Source organism: Labrus bergylta, chromosome 11, assembly GCF_963930695.1.
Source record: "Labrus bergylta chromosome 11, fLabBer1.1, whole genome shotgun sequence".
Taxonomy (NCBI): Eukaryota; Metazoa; Chordata; class Actinopteri; order Labriformes; family Labridae; genus Labrus; species Labrus bergylta.
Genome location: NC_089205.1, coordinates 10356455 through 10371288, shown reverse-complemented (window position 1 = coordinate 10371288; position 14834 = coordinate 10356455).

Genomic DNA, 14834 nt, shown 5'->3' with positions numbered 1-14834 from the left:
ATCTGACGTAGACAGTGTCATGTGATGAGTAAACTCAGGATGCATCGGTTCAACATCGGTACTCGTCGGTATCGGCGGTGTTGGCAGACATCGGCGAATAAATGTGGCATGAGCCAATGTCAGTACCCAATATTTATCCGTGGTGTCAAATCATTTTAATGCTGACATCTAGTTCACCTGATGTCTTATTCAGAGAAGAGGTTTTTCATTGGGCAGAAACTGGTTTTAATGTCAAACATGAGAGAACATAGTGTATTGTGGGAGTCTGACACCAAAACAAGCAGTAAAAAACAAATATCCTTAGTGGCTGTGGTTTATACAATCTCTGCATCCCATTGATAAAACCAATCAGAGGAAGGGACGGTCCAGTGATGAGTAAAAAAAGTTTATTTGCATGTTTCCACATCATTAAAGTCATTCTCTCTTTGTTGCTATTAAACACCACAAAAGACTAATAATTAGTGATAATACTGATATCACGGGCGTGGACACAGTCACTGTTTAAACGTTGTCTCTTTTTGAGTTTAAGGTTTAAGTTTTGGTGAAAGACAAGAAAAAAACTGGTTTCCTCTAAAGAAAGCTAAAAATGTTGTTGTAGTACCTGCAGGTCACCAGCAGGTGTTTCAAGTAATTAATAACCAGCAGAGGAATGAAACGGAGCGTGTAAAGCCAATCAGAGAGAGGGACTGTCCAGTGATGAGTAAACAGTTTATTTGCATGCTTCCACATCATTAAAGTCATTCTCTCTTTGTTGCCATTAAACGCCACACAATTATCATACTAATTAGTTATAAACATGATAACAGGGGCGTGGACATGTCACCATTTAAAACATTCTGACTGTGTGTTCCTACAATAGTCTTTGGAATTCACACCTGGTTTATTCTTTGCAGCGAGACGATTCCTCTTCCAGCAGCTCCTTTTGGTGAGTCTCTTTGATTTCTCTCTTACATTATAATCTGATTATTCTCTTTTTTTTAAATTTTTTTATTTATCCTTTGTTTTAGCAGGGAGGACCCACTGAGACTTGGGTCCTGAGATTTTTCCAGTTAGACAAGAAATGTGAGGCCTATACGACAAATCATGATTTAGAGATTTAGAGATTTTTTATCTCTCGAATTATATTAAAACCTATATGTAAAATGAGCAACGTAAAGGTTGATATCATGATACGAATATTAATTAAACGGGGCACTTTGAACTATCTTCTCAGCCGGGAGTAATCATAAAAAAGACGAGTGGCCGGGCGCACGAGCTGCTCCTGCATTACGCTAATCAGCAAACAGGCTGAACACCTGAGAGAGGTGACACAGAATGCAAGTTTTCAAAAGAGATCGTATGGGCGATATCTCTTTAGTTTTATTTGCTCACAAGTTGCCAGAATTGTATCAAAGCCACAGGACTTAACGACAGGCACACCGCTACAACGCGCGCACATCATGACGGTCTTCAGTTCTGTCCACACTTCTTACCGGCTTCTCCTGGCTTAACTGATGTAAAACAAAAGTTTTACTAATGATAGCAAAGCTTCCTATGGAGTGAGCCACAAAGAGCAGCTCATGCAAATAAAAGAATAGAATACAGGTAGAATAACCTGTGTCAAAGACCCAATAGAACTTTGAGACCCCTGCTTTAAAACTTGATTACATGCAGTTTGTGTAGTTAGAGCCTTCTGGAAACAAGAAGGAGTTTGACCTCTCAGCTGTTAGAAATGATACCAATATACCATGTTTGAAAAATGTAGGAAAGAAACTGTGTCACATCATTTAATTCAATTCAATCATACTACCAGAACTGCCCCAGAACTGGTCCGTCAAATGATTCAAAACTACACCTGTAAAGGAGCCCCGACAAGAGAAAAAAAGACCATAGACAAGCATGTCATCCTTTCCAGTGAAAGGCCCACAGAAGTTGAACACCCTCCCATCAGAAATAAAAACATTCTAGACATTTAAACTTAAAAGTTTGTTTTTTTCTAATAAACATTGAATGTAAAGTCCTGACGGTGTCAAATACCAAAACGCATTGTGTAGTGAACTCATGAAAAAAAATTACATTTTGTCTTGTAGGTTGAATGGTTCAACTCAAGCTGCAGCAATGATGAAATTGGTATTGTATTTGAATTTAACTTATTCCTTCATTCAATGCTGATTTTGTGCTGAGTAGACATTTTATAACTAAAAAATTTTCCCCAACAGGTGAGTATTGCTTTGGTTTCGGTTCTGCTTGTAGGTAAGTTCTTTTAAAAACACCTCAGTGATCATCGTCAACATTTTCTTTAATGTTCACACTTAAATACTGATTATTCATTTTAATCAACAGGAAGCTACCAGGAAGAATGCAAAAAAGGAAGCATCCACATGATAGCAGACAACACTCCAATAAACCAACAACATGCCAACTCAGGAAACAATGAACAGCCAACAGACCCCAAAACCAACACTCAAAACGACACAAGGACTGAAGAGAATCAAAGTAACCCGCCAAATAAGCAACAAAAAACAAAACAAATCAATGTCCCAAAGATTTCTAATAATACCAACAACAAAAAGGACAAGCATCAGACCTCCAACCAAGGACAGGACATGAAAACAGCTAACCCACAAAACAGTGTCCCGATGATTCCGACTAATACCAACTCACCAAACAACAAAAAGGACAAGCAGCAGACCTCCAACAAAGGACAGGATATGAAAACAACTAACCCACAAAACAATGACCCAAAGATTCCTGATCATACCAACTCACCAAACAACAAAAAGGACAAGCAGCTGCACTCCAACCAAGGAAAGACAGCTAACCCACAAAACAATGACCCAAAGATTCCTGATCATACCAACTCACCAAACAACAAAAAGGACAAGCAGCAGCCCTCCAACCAAGGACAGGACATGAAAACAGCTAACCCACAAAACAATGACCCAAAGATTCCTGATCATACCAACTCACCAAACAACAAAAAGGACAAGCAGCAGCCCTCCAACCAAGGACAAGACATGAAAACAGCTAACCCACAAAACAATGACCCAAAGATTCCTGATCATACCAACTCACCAAACAACAAAAAGGACAAGCAGCAGCCCTCCAACCAAGGACAGGACATGAAAACAGCTAACCCACAAAACAATGACCCAAAGATTCCTGATCATACCAACTCACCAAACAACAAAAAGGACAAGCAGCAGCCCTCCAACCAAGGACAGGACATGAAAACAGCTAACCCACAAAACAATGACCCAAAGATTCCTGATCATACCAACTCACCAAACAACAAAAAGGACAAGCAGCAGACCTCCAACCAAGGACAGGACATGAAAACAGCTAACCCACAAAACAATGTCCCAATGATTCCCACTAATACCAACTCACCAAACAACAAAAAGGACAAGCAGCAGACCTCCAACCAAGGACAGGACATGAAAACAGCTAACCCACAAAACAATGTCCCAATGATTCCCACTAATACCAACTCACCTAACAACAAAAAGGACAAGCAGCAGCCCTCCAACCAAGGACAGGACATGAAAACAGCTAACCCACAAAACAATGACCCAAAGATTCCTGATCATACCAACTCACCAAACAACAAAAAGGACAAGCAGCAGACCTCCAACCAAGGACAGGACATGAAAACAGCTAACCCACAAAACAATGTCCCAATGATTCCCACTAATACCAACTCACCAAACAACAAAAAGGACAAGCAGCAGACCTCCAACCAAGGACAGGACATGAAAACAGCTAACCCACAAAACAATGTCCCAATGATTCCCACTAATACCAACTCACCTAACAACAAAAAGGACAAGCAGCAGCCCTCCAACCAAGGACAGGACATGAAAACAGCTAACCCACAAAACAATGACCCAAAGATTCCTGATCATACCAACTCACCAAACAACAAAAAGGACAAGCAGCAGACCTCCAACCAAGGACAGGACATGAAAACAGCTAACCCACAAAACAATGTCCCAATGATTCCCACTAATACCAACTCACCAAACAACAAAAAGGACAAGCAGCAGACCTCCAACCAAGGACAGGACATGAAAACAGCTAACCCACAAAACAATGACCCAAAGATTCCTGATCATACCAACTCACCAAACAACAAAAAGGACAAGCAGCAGCCCTCCAACCAAGGACAGGACATGAAAACAGCTAACCCACAAAACAATGACCCAAAGATTCCTGATCATACCAACTCACCAAACAACAAAAAGGACAAGCAGCAGCCCTCCAACCAAGGACAGGACATGAAAACAGCTAACCCACAAAACAATGACCCAAAGATTCCTGATCATACCAACTCACCAAACAACAAAAAGGACAAGCAGCAGCCCTCCAACCAAGGACAGGACATGAAAACAGCTAACCCACAAAACAATGACCCAAAGATTCCTGATCATACCAACTCACCAAACAACAAAAAGGACAAGCAGCAGCCCTCCAACCAAGGACAGGACATGAAAACAGCTAACCCACAAAACAATGACCCAAAGATTCCTGATCATACCAACTCACCAAACAACAAAAAGGACAAGCAGCAGACCTCCAACCAAGGACAGGACATGAAAACAGCTAACCCACAAAACAATGTCCCAATGATTCCCACTAATACCAACTCACCAAACAACAAAAAGGACAAGCAGCAGACCTCCAACCAAGGACAGGACATGAAAACAGCTAACCCACAAAACAATGTCCCAATGATTCCCACTAATACCAACTCACCTAACAACAAAAAGGACAAGCAGCAGCCCTCCAACCAAGGACAGGACATGAAAACAGCTAACCCACAAAACAATGACCCAAAGATTCCTGATCATACCAACTCACCAAACAACAAAAAGGACAAGCAGCAGACCTCCAACCAAGGACAGGACATGAAAACAGCTAACCCACAAAACAATGTCCCAATGATTCCCACTAATACCAACTCACCAAACAACAAAAAGGACAAGCAGCAGACCTCCAACCAAGGACAGGACATGAAAACAGCTAACCCACAAAACAATGACCCAAAGATTCCTGATCATACCAACTCACCAAACAACAAAAAGGACAAGCAGCAGCCCTCCAACCAAGGACAGGACATGAAAACAGCTAACCCACAAAACAATGACCCAAAGATTCCTGATCATACCAACTCACCAAACAACAAAAAGGACAAGCAGCAGCCCTCCAACCAAGGACAGGACATGAAAACAGCTAACCCACAAAACAATGACCCAAAGATTCCTGATCATACCAACTCACCAAACAACAAAAAGGACAAGCAGCAGCCCTCCAACCAAGGACAGGACATGAAAACAGCTAACCCACAAAACAATGACCCAAAGATTCCTGATCATACCAACTCACCAAACAACAAAAAGGACAAGCAGCAGCCCTCCAACCAAGGACAGGACATGAAAACAGCTAACCCACAAAACAATGACCCAAAGATTCCTGATCATACCAACTCACCAAACAACAAAAAGGACAAGCAGCAGACCTCCAACCAAGGACAGGACATGAAAACAGCTAACCCACAAAACAATGTCCCAATGATTCCCACTAATACCAACTCACCAAACAACAAAAAGGACAAGCAGCAGACCTCCAACCAAGGACAGGACATGAAAACAGCTAACCCACAAAACAATGTCCCAATGATTCCCACTAATACCAACTCACCAAACAACAAAAAGGACAAGCAGCAGCCCTCCAACCAAGGACAGGACATGAAAACAGCTAACCCACAAAACAATGACCCAAAGATTCCTGATCATACCAACTCACCAAACAACAAAAAGGACAAGCAGCAGACCTCCAACCAAGGACAGGACATGAAAACAGCTAACCCACAAAACAATGTCCCAATGATTCCCACTAATACCAACTCACCAAACAACAAAAAGGACAAGCAGCAGACCTCCAACCAAGGACAGGACATGAAAACAGCTAACCCACAAAACAATGTCCCAATGATTCCCACTAATACCAACTCACCTAACAACAAAAAGGACAAGCAGCAGCCCTCCAACCAAGGACAGGACATGAAAACAGCTAACCCAAAAAACAATGACCCAAAGATTCCTGATCATACCAACTCACCAAACAACAAAAAGGACAAGCAGCAGACCTCCAACCAAGGACAGGACATGAAAACAGCTAACCCACAAAACAATGTCCCAATGATTCCCACTAATACCAACTCACCAAACAACAAAAAGGACAAGCAGCAGACCTCCAACCAAGGACAGGACATGAAAACAGCTAACCCACAAAACAATGACCCAAAGATTCCTGATCATACCAACTCACCTAACAACAAAAAGGACAAGCAGCAGCCCTCCAACCAAGGACAGGACATGAAAACAGCTGACCCACAAAACAATGACCCAAAGATTCCTGATCATACCAACTCACCAAACAACAAAAAGGACAAGCAGCAGCCCTCCAACCAAGGACAGCACATGAAAACAGCTAACCCACAAAACAATGACCCAAAGATTCCTGATCATACCAACTCACCAAACAACAAAAAGGACAAGCAGCAGCCCTCCAACCAAGGACAGGACATGAAAACAGCTAACCCACAAAACAATGACCCAAAGATTCCTGATCATACCAACTCACCAAACAACAAAAAGGACAAGCAGCAGACCTCCAACCAAGGACAGGACATGAAAACAGCTAACCCACAAAACAATGTCCCAATGATTCCCACTAATACCAACTCACCAAACAACAAAAAGGACAAGCAGCAGACCTCCAACCAAGGACAGGACATGAAAACAGCTAACCCACAAAACAATGTCCCAATGATTCCCACTAATACCAACTCACCAAACAACAAAAAGGACAAGCAGCAGCCCTCCAACCAAGGACAGGACATGAAAACAGCTAACCCACAAAACAATGACCCAAAGATTCCTGATCATACCAACTCACCAAACAACAAAAAGGACAAGCAGCAGCCCTCCAACCAAGGACAGGACATGAAAACAGCTAACCCACAAAACAATGACCCAAAGATTCCTGATCATACCAACTCACCAAACAACAAAAAGGACAAGCAGCAGACCTCCAACCAAGGACACGATATGAAAACAACTAACCCACAAAACAATGACCCAAAGATTCCTGATCATACCAACTCACCAAACAACAAAAAGGACAAGCAGCAGACCTCCAACCAAGGACAGGACATGAAAACAGCTAACCCACAAAACAATGTCCCAATGATTCCCACTAATACCAACTCACCTAACAACAAAAAGGACAAGCAGCAGCCCTCCAACCAAGGACAGGACATGAAAACAGCTAACCCAAAAAACAATGACCCAAAGATTCCTGATCATACCAACTCACCAAACAACAAAAAGGACAAGCAGCAGACCTCCAACCAAGGACAGGACATGAAAACAGCTAACCCACAAAACAATGTCCCAATGATTCCCACTAATACCAACTCACCAAACAACAAAAAGGACAAGCAGCAGCCCTCCAACCAAGGACAGGACATGAAAACAGCTAACCCACAAAACAATGACCCAAAGATTCCTGATCATACCAACTCACCAAACAACAAAAAGGACAAGCAGCAGCCCTCCAACCAAGGACAGGACATGAAAACAGCTAACCCACAAAACAATGACCCAAAGATTCCTGATCATACCAACTCACCAAACAACAAAAAGGACAAGCAGCAGACCTCCAACCAAGGACAGGACATGAAAACAGCTAACCCACAAAACAATGTCCCAATGATTCCCACTAATACCAACTCACCAAACAACAAAAAGGACAAGCAGCAGACCTCCAACCAAGGACAGGACATGAAAACAGCTAACCCACAAAACAATGTCCCAATGATTCCCACTAATACCAACTCACCTAACAACAAAAAGGACAAGCAGCAGCCCTCCAACCAAGGACAGGACATGAAAACAGCTGACCCACAAAACAATGACCCAAAGATTCCTGATCATACCAACTCACCAAACAACAAAAAGGACAAGCAGCAGCCCTCCAACCAAGGACAGGACATGAAAACAGCTGACCCACAAAACAATGACCCAAAGATTCCTGATCATACCAACTCACCAAACAACAAAAAGGACAAGCAGCAGCCCTCCAACCAAGGACAGGACATGAAAACAGCTAACCCACAAAACAATGACCCAAAGATTCCTGATCATACCAACTCACCAAACAACAAAAAGGACAAGCAGCAGCCCTCCAACCAAGGACAGGACATGAAAACAACTAACCCACAAAACAATGACCCAAAGATTCCTGATCATACCAACTCACCAAACAACAAAAAGGACAAGCAGCAGACCTCCAACCAAGGACAGGACATGAAAACAGCTAACCCACAAAACAATGTCCCAATGATTCCCAGTAATACCAACTCGCCAAACAACAAAAAGGACAAGCAGCAGCCCTCCAACCAAGGACAGGACATGAAAACAGCTAACCCACAAAACAATGTCCCAATGATTCCCACTAATACCAACTCACCTAACAACAAAAAGGACAAGCAGCAGCCCTCCAACCAAGGACAGGACATGAAAACAGCTAACCCACAAAACAATGACCCAAAGATTCCTGATCATACCAACTCACCAAACAACAAAAAGGACAAGCAGCAGCCCTCCAACCAAGGACAGGACATGAAAACAGCTAACCCACAAAACAATGACCCAAAGATTCCTGATCATACCAACTCACCAAACAACAAAAAGGACAAGCAGCAGACCTCCAACCAAGGACACGATATGAAAACAACTAACCCACAAAACAATGACCCAAAGATTCCTGATCATACCAACTCACCAAACAACAAAAAGGACAAGCAGCAGACCTCCAACCAAGGACAGGACATGAAAACAGCTAACCCACAAAACAATGTCCCAATGATTCCCACTAATACCAACTCACCAAACAACAAAAAGGACAAGCAGCAGACCTCCAACCAAGGACAGGACATGAAAACAGCTAACCCACAAAACAATGACCCAAAGATTCCTGATCATACCAACTCACCAAACAACGAAAAGGACAAGCAGCAGCCCTCCAACCAAGGACAGGACATGAAAACAGCTAACCCACAAAACAATGACCCAAAGATTCCTGATCATACCAACTCACCAAACAACGAAAAGGACAAGCAGCAGACCTCCAACCAAGGACAGGACATGAAAACAACTAACCCACAAAACAATGACCCAAAGATTCCTGATCATACCAACTCACAAAACAACGAAAAGGACAAGCAGCAGCCCTCCAACCAAGGACAGGACATGAAAACAGCTAACCCACAAAACAATGACCCAAAGATTCCTGATCATACCAACTCACCAAACAACGAAAAGGACAAGCAGCAGCCCTCCAACCAAGGACAGGACATGAAAACAGCTAACCCACAAAACAATGACCCAAAGATTCCTGATCATACCAACTCACCAAACAATAAAAAGGACAAGCAGCAGACCTCCAACAATGGACAGGATATGAAGACAGCTAATCCAAGTGAAAGCCAGACTATAACATTTAGTAACCAACAGACACTCAAACCAACCAGTTGGCCAACAGCTGAGGAAACAACCAGCAACACACCAACCACAGCATCAGAAAACAACCAGCAGACTGACGGCTTTACCTCAGTTACTGGTAAGAAACCAACACCGTTATTCCTAAAATACAGTAAAGCCCTGGTTTGAAAACATTTATTTCTAATGTTGCTGTAACGTATGAACTAAAGTTCTATATATCCTTGCTTGATGATGGTTCAGGATGCTGGACACACTGGTTTGACCGGGACAATCCCAGTGGCTCTGGAGACTGGGAGACCCTTCCCTACCTGAAGAGAGAAAACCCAGGAAATATCTGTGATAATCCACTTCAGATTGAGGTCCAGACTACAACTGGACTCAGTTTAGCCTCAACAGGGGATGTGATCACTGTGTAAGTTTTCAACAGTATTTGGCTGAGAGACCATTTTTAATTGTATTCTGTATCTAGTCGGCTGTATGAGCCTGGTGAAGCTTACTTGAATTTTCTTGAGTTGGGTCTGTCAGTTTCCCACGGAGGTTGTTAAAAATACTTGTGATGGGTGTTTGCTGCTTAGTTGTTTAGTTTAGTCAAGTCGACATCTTCTGTTGAATCTGTTTCCCAAACCTAAATGTAATCTTGGCTGGTACTTTTTACAGTCATAGAGAATTCCACTCCTCTGCTTTTGTATAAATAAAGGTAATCAGACCCAGTCACAGTATTTGACCTGAATTACATTTACTATTGAATTTGTTTCTGCAGAGCTGACGCTGCCACAGGATTCATCTGCAAGAACTCAGAGCAGACACATGGCATGTGTCATGACTATCGTGTTCGTTTCTTGTGTGCGCCTGAATTCTGCAGTCAAGAAGGAAGCCCTACAACGACAACAACATCAACCAGCAACACACCAACCACAGCATCAGAAAACAACCAGCAGACTGACGGCTTTACCTCAGTTACTGGTAAGAAACCAACACCGTTATTCCTAAAATACAGTAAAGCCCTGGTTTGAAAACATTTATTTCTAATGTTGCTGTAACGTATGAACTAAAGTTCTATATATCCTTGCTTGATGATGGTTCAGGATGCTGGACACACTGGTTTGACCGGGACAATCCCAGTGGCTCTGGAGACTGGGAGACCCTTCCCTACCTGAAGAGAGAAAACCCAGGAAATATCTGTGATAATCCACTTCAGATTGAGGTCCAGACTACAACTGGACTCAGTTTAGCCTCAACAGGGGATGTGATCACTGTGTAAGTCTTCAACAGTATTTGGCTGAGAGACCATTTTTAATTGTATTCTGTATCTAGTCGGCTGTATGAGCCTGGTGAAGCTTACTTGAATTTTCTTGAGTTGGGTCTGTCAGTTTCCCACGGAGGTTGTTAAAAATACTTGTGATGGGTGTTTGCTGCTTAGTTGTTTAGTTTAGTCAAGTCGACATCTTCTGTTGAATCTGTTTCCCAAACCTAAATGTAATCTTGGCTGGTACTTTTTACAGTCATAGAGAATTCCACTCCTCTGCTTTTGTATAAATAAAGGTAATCAGACCCAGTCACAGTATTTGACCTGAATTACATTTACTATTGAATTTGTTTCTGCAGAGCTGACGCTGCCACAGGATTCATCTGCAAGAACTCAGAGCAGACACATGGCATGTGTCATGACTATCGTGTTCGTTTCTTGTGTGCGCCTGAATTCTGCAGTCAAGAAGGAAGCCCTACAACGACAACAACATCAACCAGCAACACACCAACCACAGCATCAGAAAACAACCAGCAGACTGACGGCTTTACCTCAGTTACTGGTAAGAAACCAACACCGTTATTCCTAAAATACAGTAAAGCCCTGGTTTGAAAACATTTATTTCTAATGTTGCTGTAACGTATGAACTAAAGTTCTATATATCCTTGCTTGATGATGGTTCAGGATGCTGGACACACTGGTTTGACCGGGACAATCCCAGTGGCTCTGGAGACTGGGAGACCCTTCCCTACCTGAAGAGAGAAAACCCAGGAAATATCTGTGATAATCCACTTCAGATTGAGGTCCAGACTACAACTGGACTCAGTTTAGCCTCAACAGGGGATGTGATCACTGTGTAAGTTTTCAACAGTATTTGGCTGAGAGACCATTTTTAATTGTATTCTGTATCTAGTCGGCTGTATGAGCCTGGTGAAGCTTACTTGAATTTTCTTGAGTTGGGTCTGTCAGTTTCCCACGGAGGTTGTTAAAAATACTTGTGATGGGTGTTTGCTGCTTAGTTGTTTAGTTTAGTCAAGTCGACATCTTCTGTTGAATCTGTTTCCCAAACCTAAATGTAATCTTGGCTGGTACTTTTTACAGTCATAAAGAATTCCACTCCTCTGCTTTTGTATAAATAAAGGTAATCAGACCCAGTCACAGTATTTGACCTGAATTACATTTACTATTGAATTTGTTTCTGCAGAGCTGACGCTGCCACAGGATTCATCTGCAAGAACTCAGAGCAGACACATGGCATGTGTCATGACTATCGTGTTCGTTTCTTGTGTGCGCCTGAATTCTGCAGTCAAGAAGGAAGCCCTACAACGACAACAACATCAACCAGCAACACACCAACCACAGCATCAGAAAACAACCAGCAGACTGACGGCTTTACCTCAGTTACTGGTAAGAAACCAACACCGTTATTCCTAAAATACAGTAAAGCCCTGGTTTGAAAACATTTATTTCTAATGTTGCTGTAACGTATGAACTAAAGTTCTATATATCCTTGCTTGATGATGGTTCAGGATGCTGGACACACTGGTTTGACCGGGACAATCCCAGTGGCTCTGGAGACTGGGAGACCCTTCCCTACCTGAAGAGAGAAAACCCAGGAAATATCTGTGATAATCCACTTCAGATTGAGGTCCAGACTACAACTGGACTCAGTTTAGCCTCAACAGGGGATGTGATCACTGTGTAAGTCTTCAACAGTATTTGGCTGAGAGACCATTTTTAATTGTATTCTGTATCTAGTCGGCTGTATGAGCCTGGTGAAGCTTACTTGAATTTTCTTGAGTTGGGTCTGTCAGTTTCCCACGGAGGTTGTTAAAAATACTTGTGATGGGTGTTTGCTGCTTAGTTGTTTAGTTTAGTCAAGTCGACATCTTCTGTTGAATCTGTTTCCCAAACCTAAATGTAATCTTGGCTGGTACTTTTTACAGTCATAGAGAATTCCACTCCTCTGCTTTTGTATAAATAAAGGTAATCAGACCCAGTCACAGTATTTGACCTGAATTACATTTACTATTGAATTTGTTTCTGCAGAGCTGACGCTGCCACAGGATTCATCTGCAAGAACTCAGAGCAGACACATGGCATGTGTCATGACTATCGTGTTCGTTTCTTGTGTGCGCCTGAATTCTGCAGTCAAGAAGGAAGCCCTACAACGACAACAACATCAACCAGCAACACACCAACCACAGCATCAGAAAACAACCAGCAGACTGACGGCTTTACCTCAGTTACTGGTAAGAAACCAACACCGTTATTCCTAAAATACAGTAAAGCCCTGGTTTGAAAACATTTATTTCTAATGTTGCTGTAACGTATGAACTAAAGTTCTATATATCCTTGCTTGATGATGGTTCAGGATGCTGGACACACTGGTTTGACCGGGACAATCCCAGTGGCTCTGGAGACTGGGAGACCCTTCCCTACCTGAAGAGAGAAAACCCAGGAAATATCTGTGATAATCCACTTCAGATTGAGGTCCAGACTACAACTGGACTCAGTTTAGCCTCAACAGGGGATGTGATCACTGTGTAAGTTTTCAACAGTATTTGGCTGAGAGACCATTTTTAATTGTATTCTGTATCTAGTCGGCTGTATGAGCCTGGTGAAGCTTACTTGAATTTTCTTGAGTTGGGTCTGTCAGTTTCCCACGGAGGTTGTTAAAAATACTTGTGATGGGTGTTTGCTGCTTAGTTGTTTAGTTTAGTCAAGTCGACATCTTCTGTTGAATCTGTTTCCCAAACCTAAATGTAATCTTGGCTGGTACTTTTTACAGTCATAAAGAATTCCACTCCTCTGCTTTTGTATAAATAAAGGTAATCAGACCCAGTCACAGTATTTGACCTGAATTACATTTACTATTGAATTTGTTTCTGCAGAGCTGACGCTGCCACAGGATTCATCTGCAAGAACTCAGAGCAGACACATGGCATGTGTCATGACTATCGTGTTCGTTTCTTGTGTGCGCCTGAATTCTGCAGTCAAGAAGGAAGCCCTACAACGACAACAACATCAACCAGCAACACACCAACCACAGCATCAGAAAACAACCAGCAGACTGACGGCTTTACCTCAGTTACTGGTAAGAAACCAACACCGTTATTCCTAAAATACAGTAAAGCCCTGGTTTGAAAACATTTATTTCTAATGTTGCTGTAACGTATGAACTAAAGTTCTATATATCCTTGCTTGATGATGGTTCAGGATGCTGGACACACTGGTTTGACCGGGACAATCCCAGTGGCTCTGGAGACTGGGAGACCCTTCCCTACCTGAAGAGAGAAAACCCAGGAAATATCTGTGATAATCCACTTCAGATTGAGGTCCAGACTACAACTGGACTCAGTTTAGCCTCAACAGGGGATGTGATCACTGTGTAAGTCTTCAACAGTATTTGGCTGAGAGACCATTTTTAATTGTATTCTGTATCTAGTCGGCTGTATGAGCCTGGTGAAGCTTACTTGAATTTTCTTGAGTTGGGTCTGTCAGTTTCCCACGGAGGTTGTTAAAAATACTTGTGATGGGTGTTTGCTGCTTAGTTGTTTAGTTTAGTCAAGTCGACATCTTCTGTTGAATCTGTTTCCCAAACCTAAATGTAATCTTGGCTGGTACTTTTTACAGTCATAGAGAATTCCACTCCTTTGCTTTTGTATAAATAAAGGTAATCAGACCCAGTCACAGTATTTGACCTGAATTACATTTACTATTGAATTTGTTTCTGCAGAGCTGACGCTGCCACAGGATTCATCTGCAAGAACTCAGAGCAGACACATGGCATGTGTCATGACTATCGTGTTCGTTTCTTGTGTGCGCCTGAATTCTGCAGTCAAGAAGGAAGCCCTCCAACTCCAACAAAAATGTTGACAACAACAACAACTAGCAGCAGCAGTAGCATGCAAACCACCATAATAACTCCTAAAATAACGAGCTGGCGACAGACCCTCAAACCAACCAAGTGCCCAACAGCTCAGGACACAACCAGCAGCACGCCAACCACCACAACAACTCCTAAAATAACGAGCTGG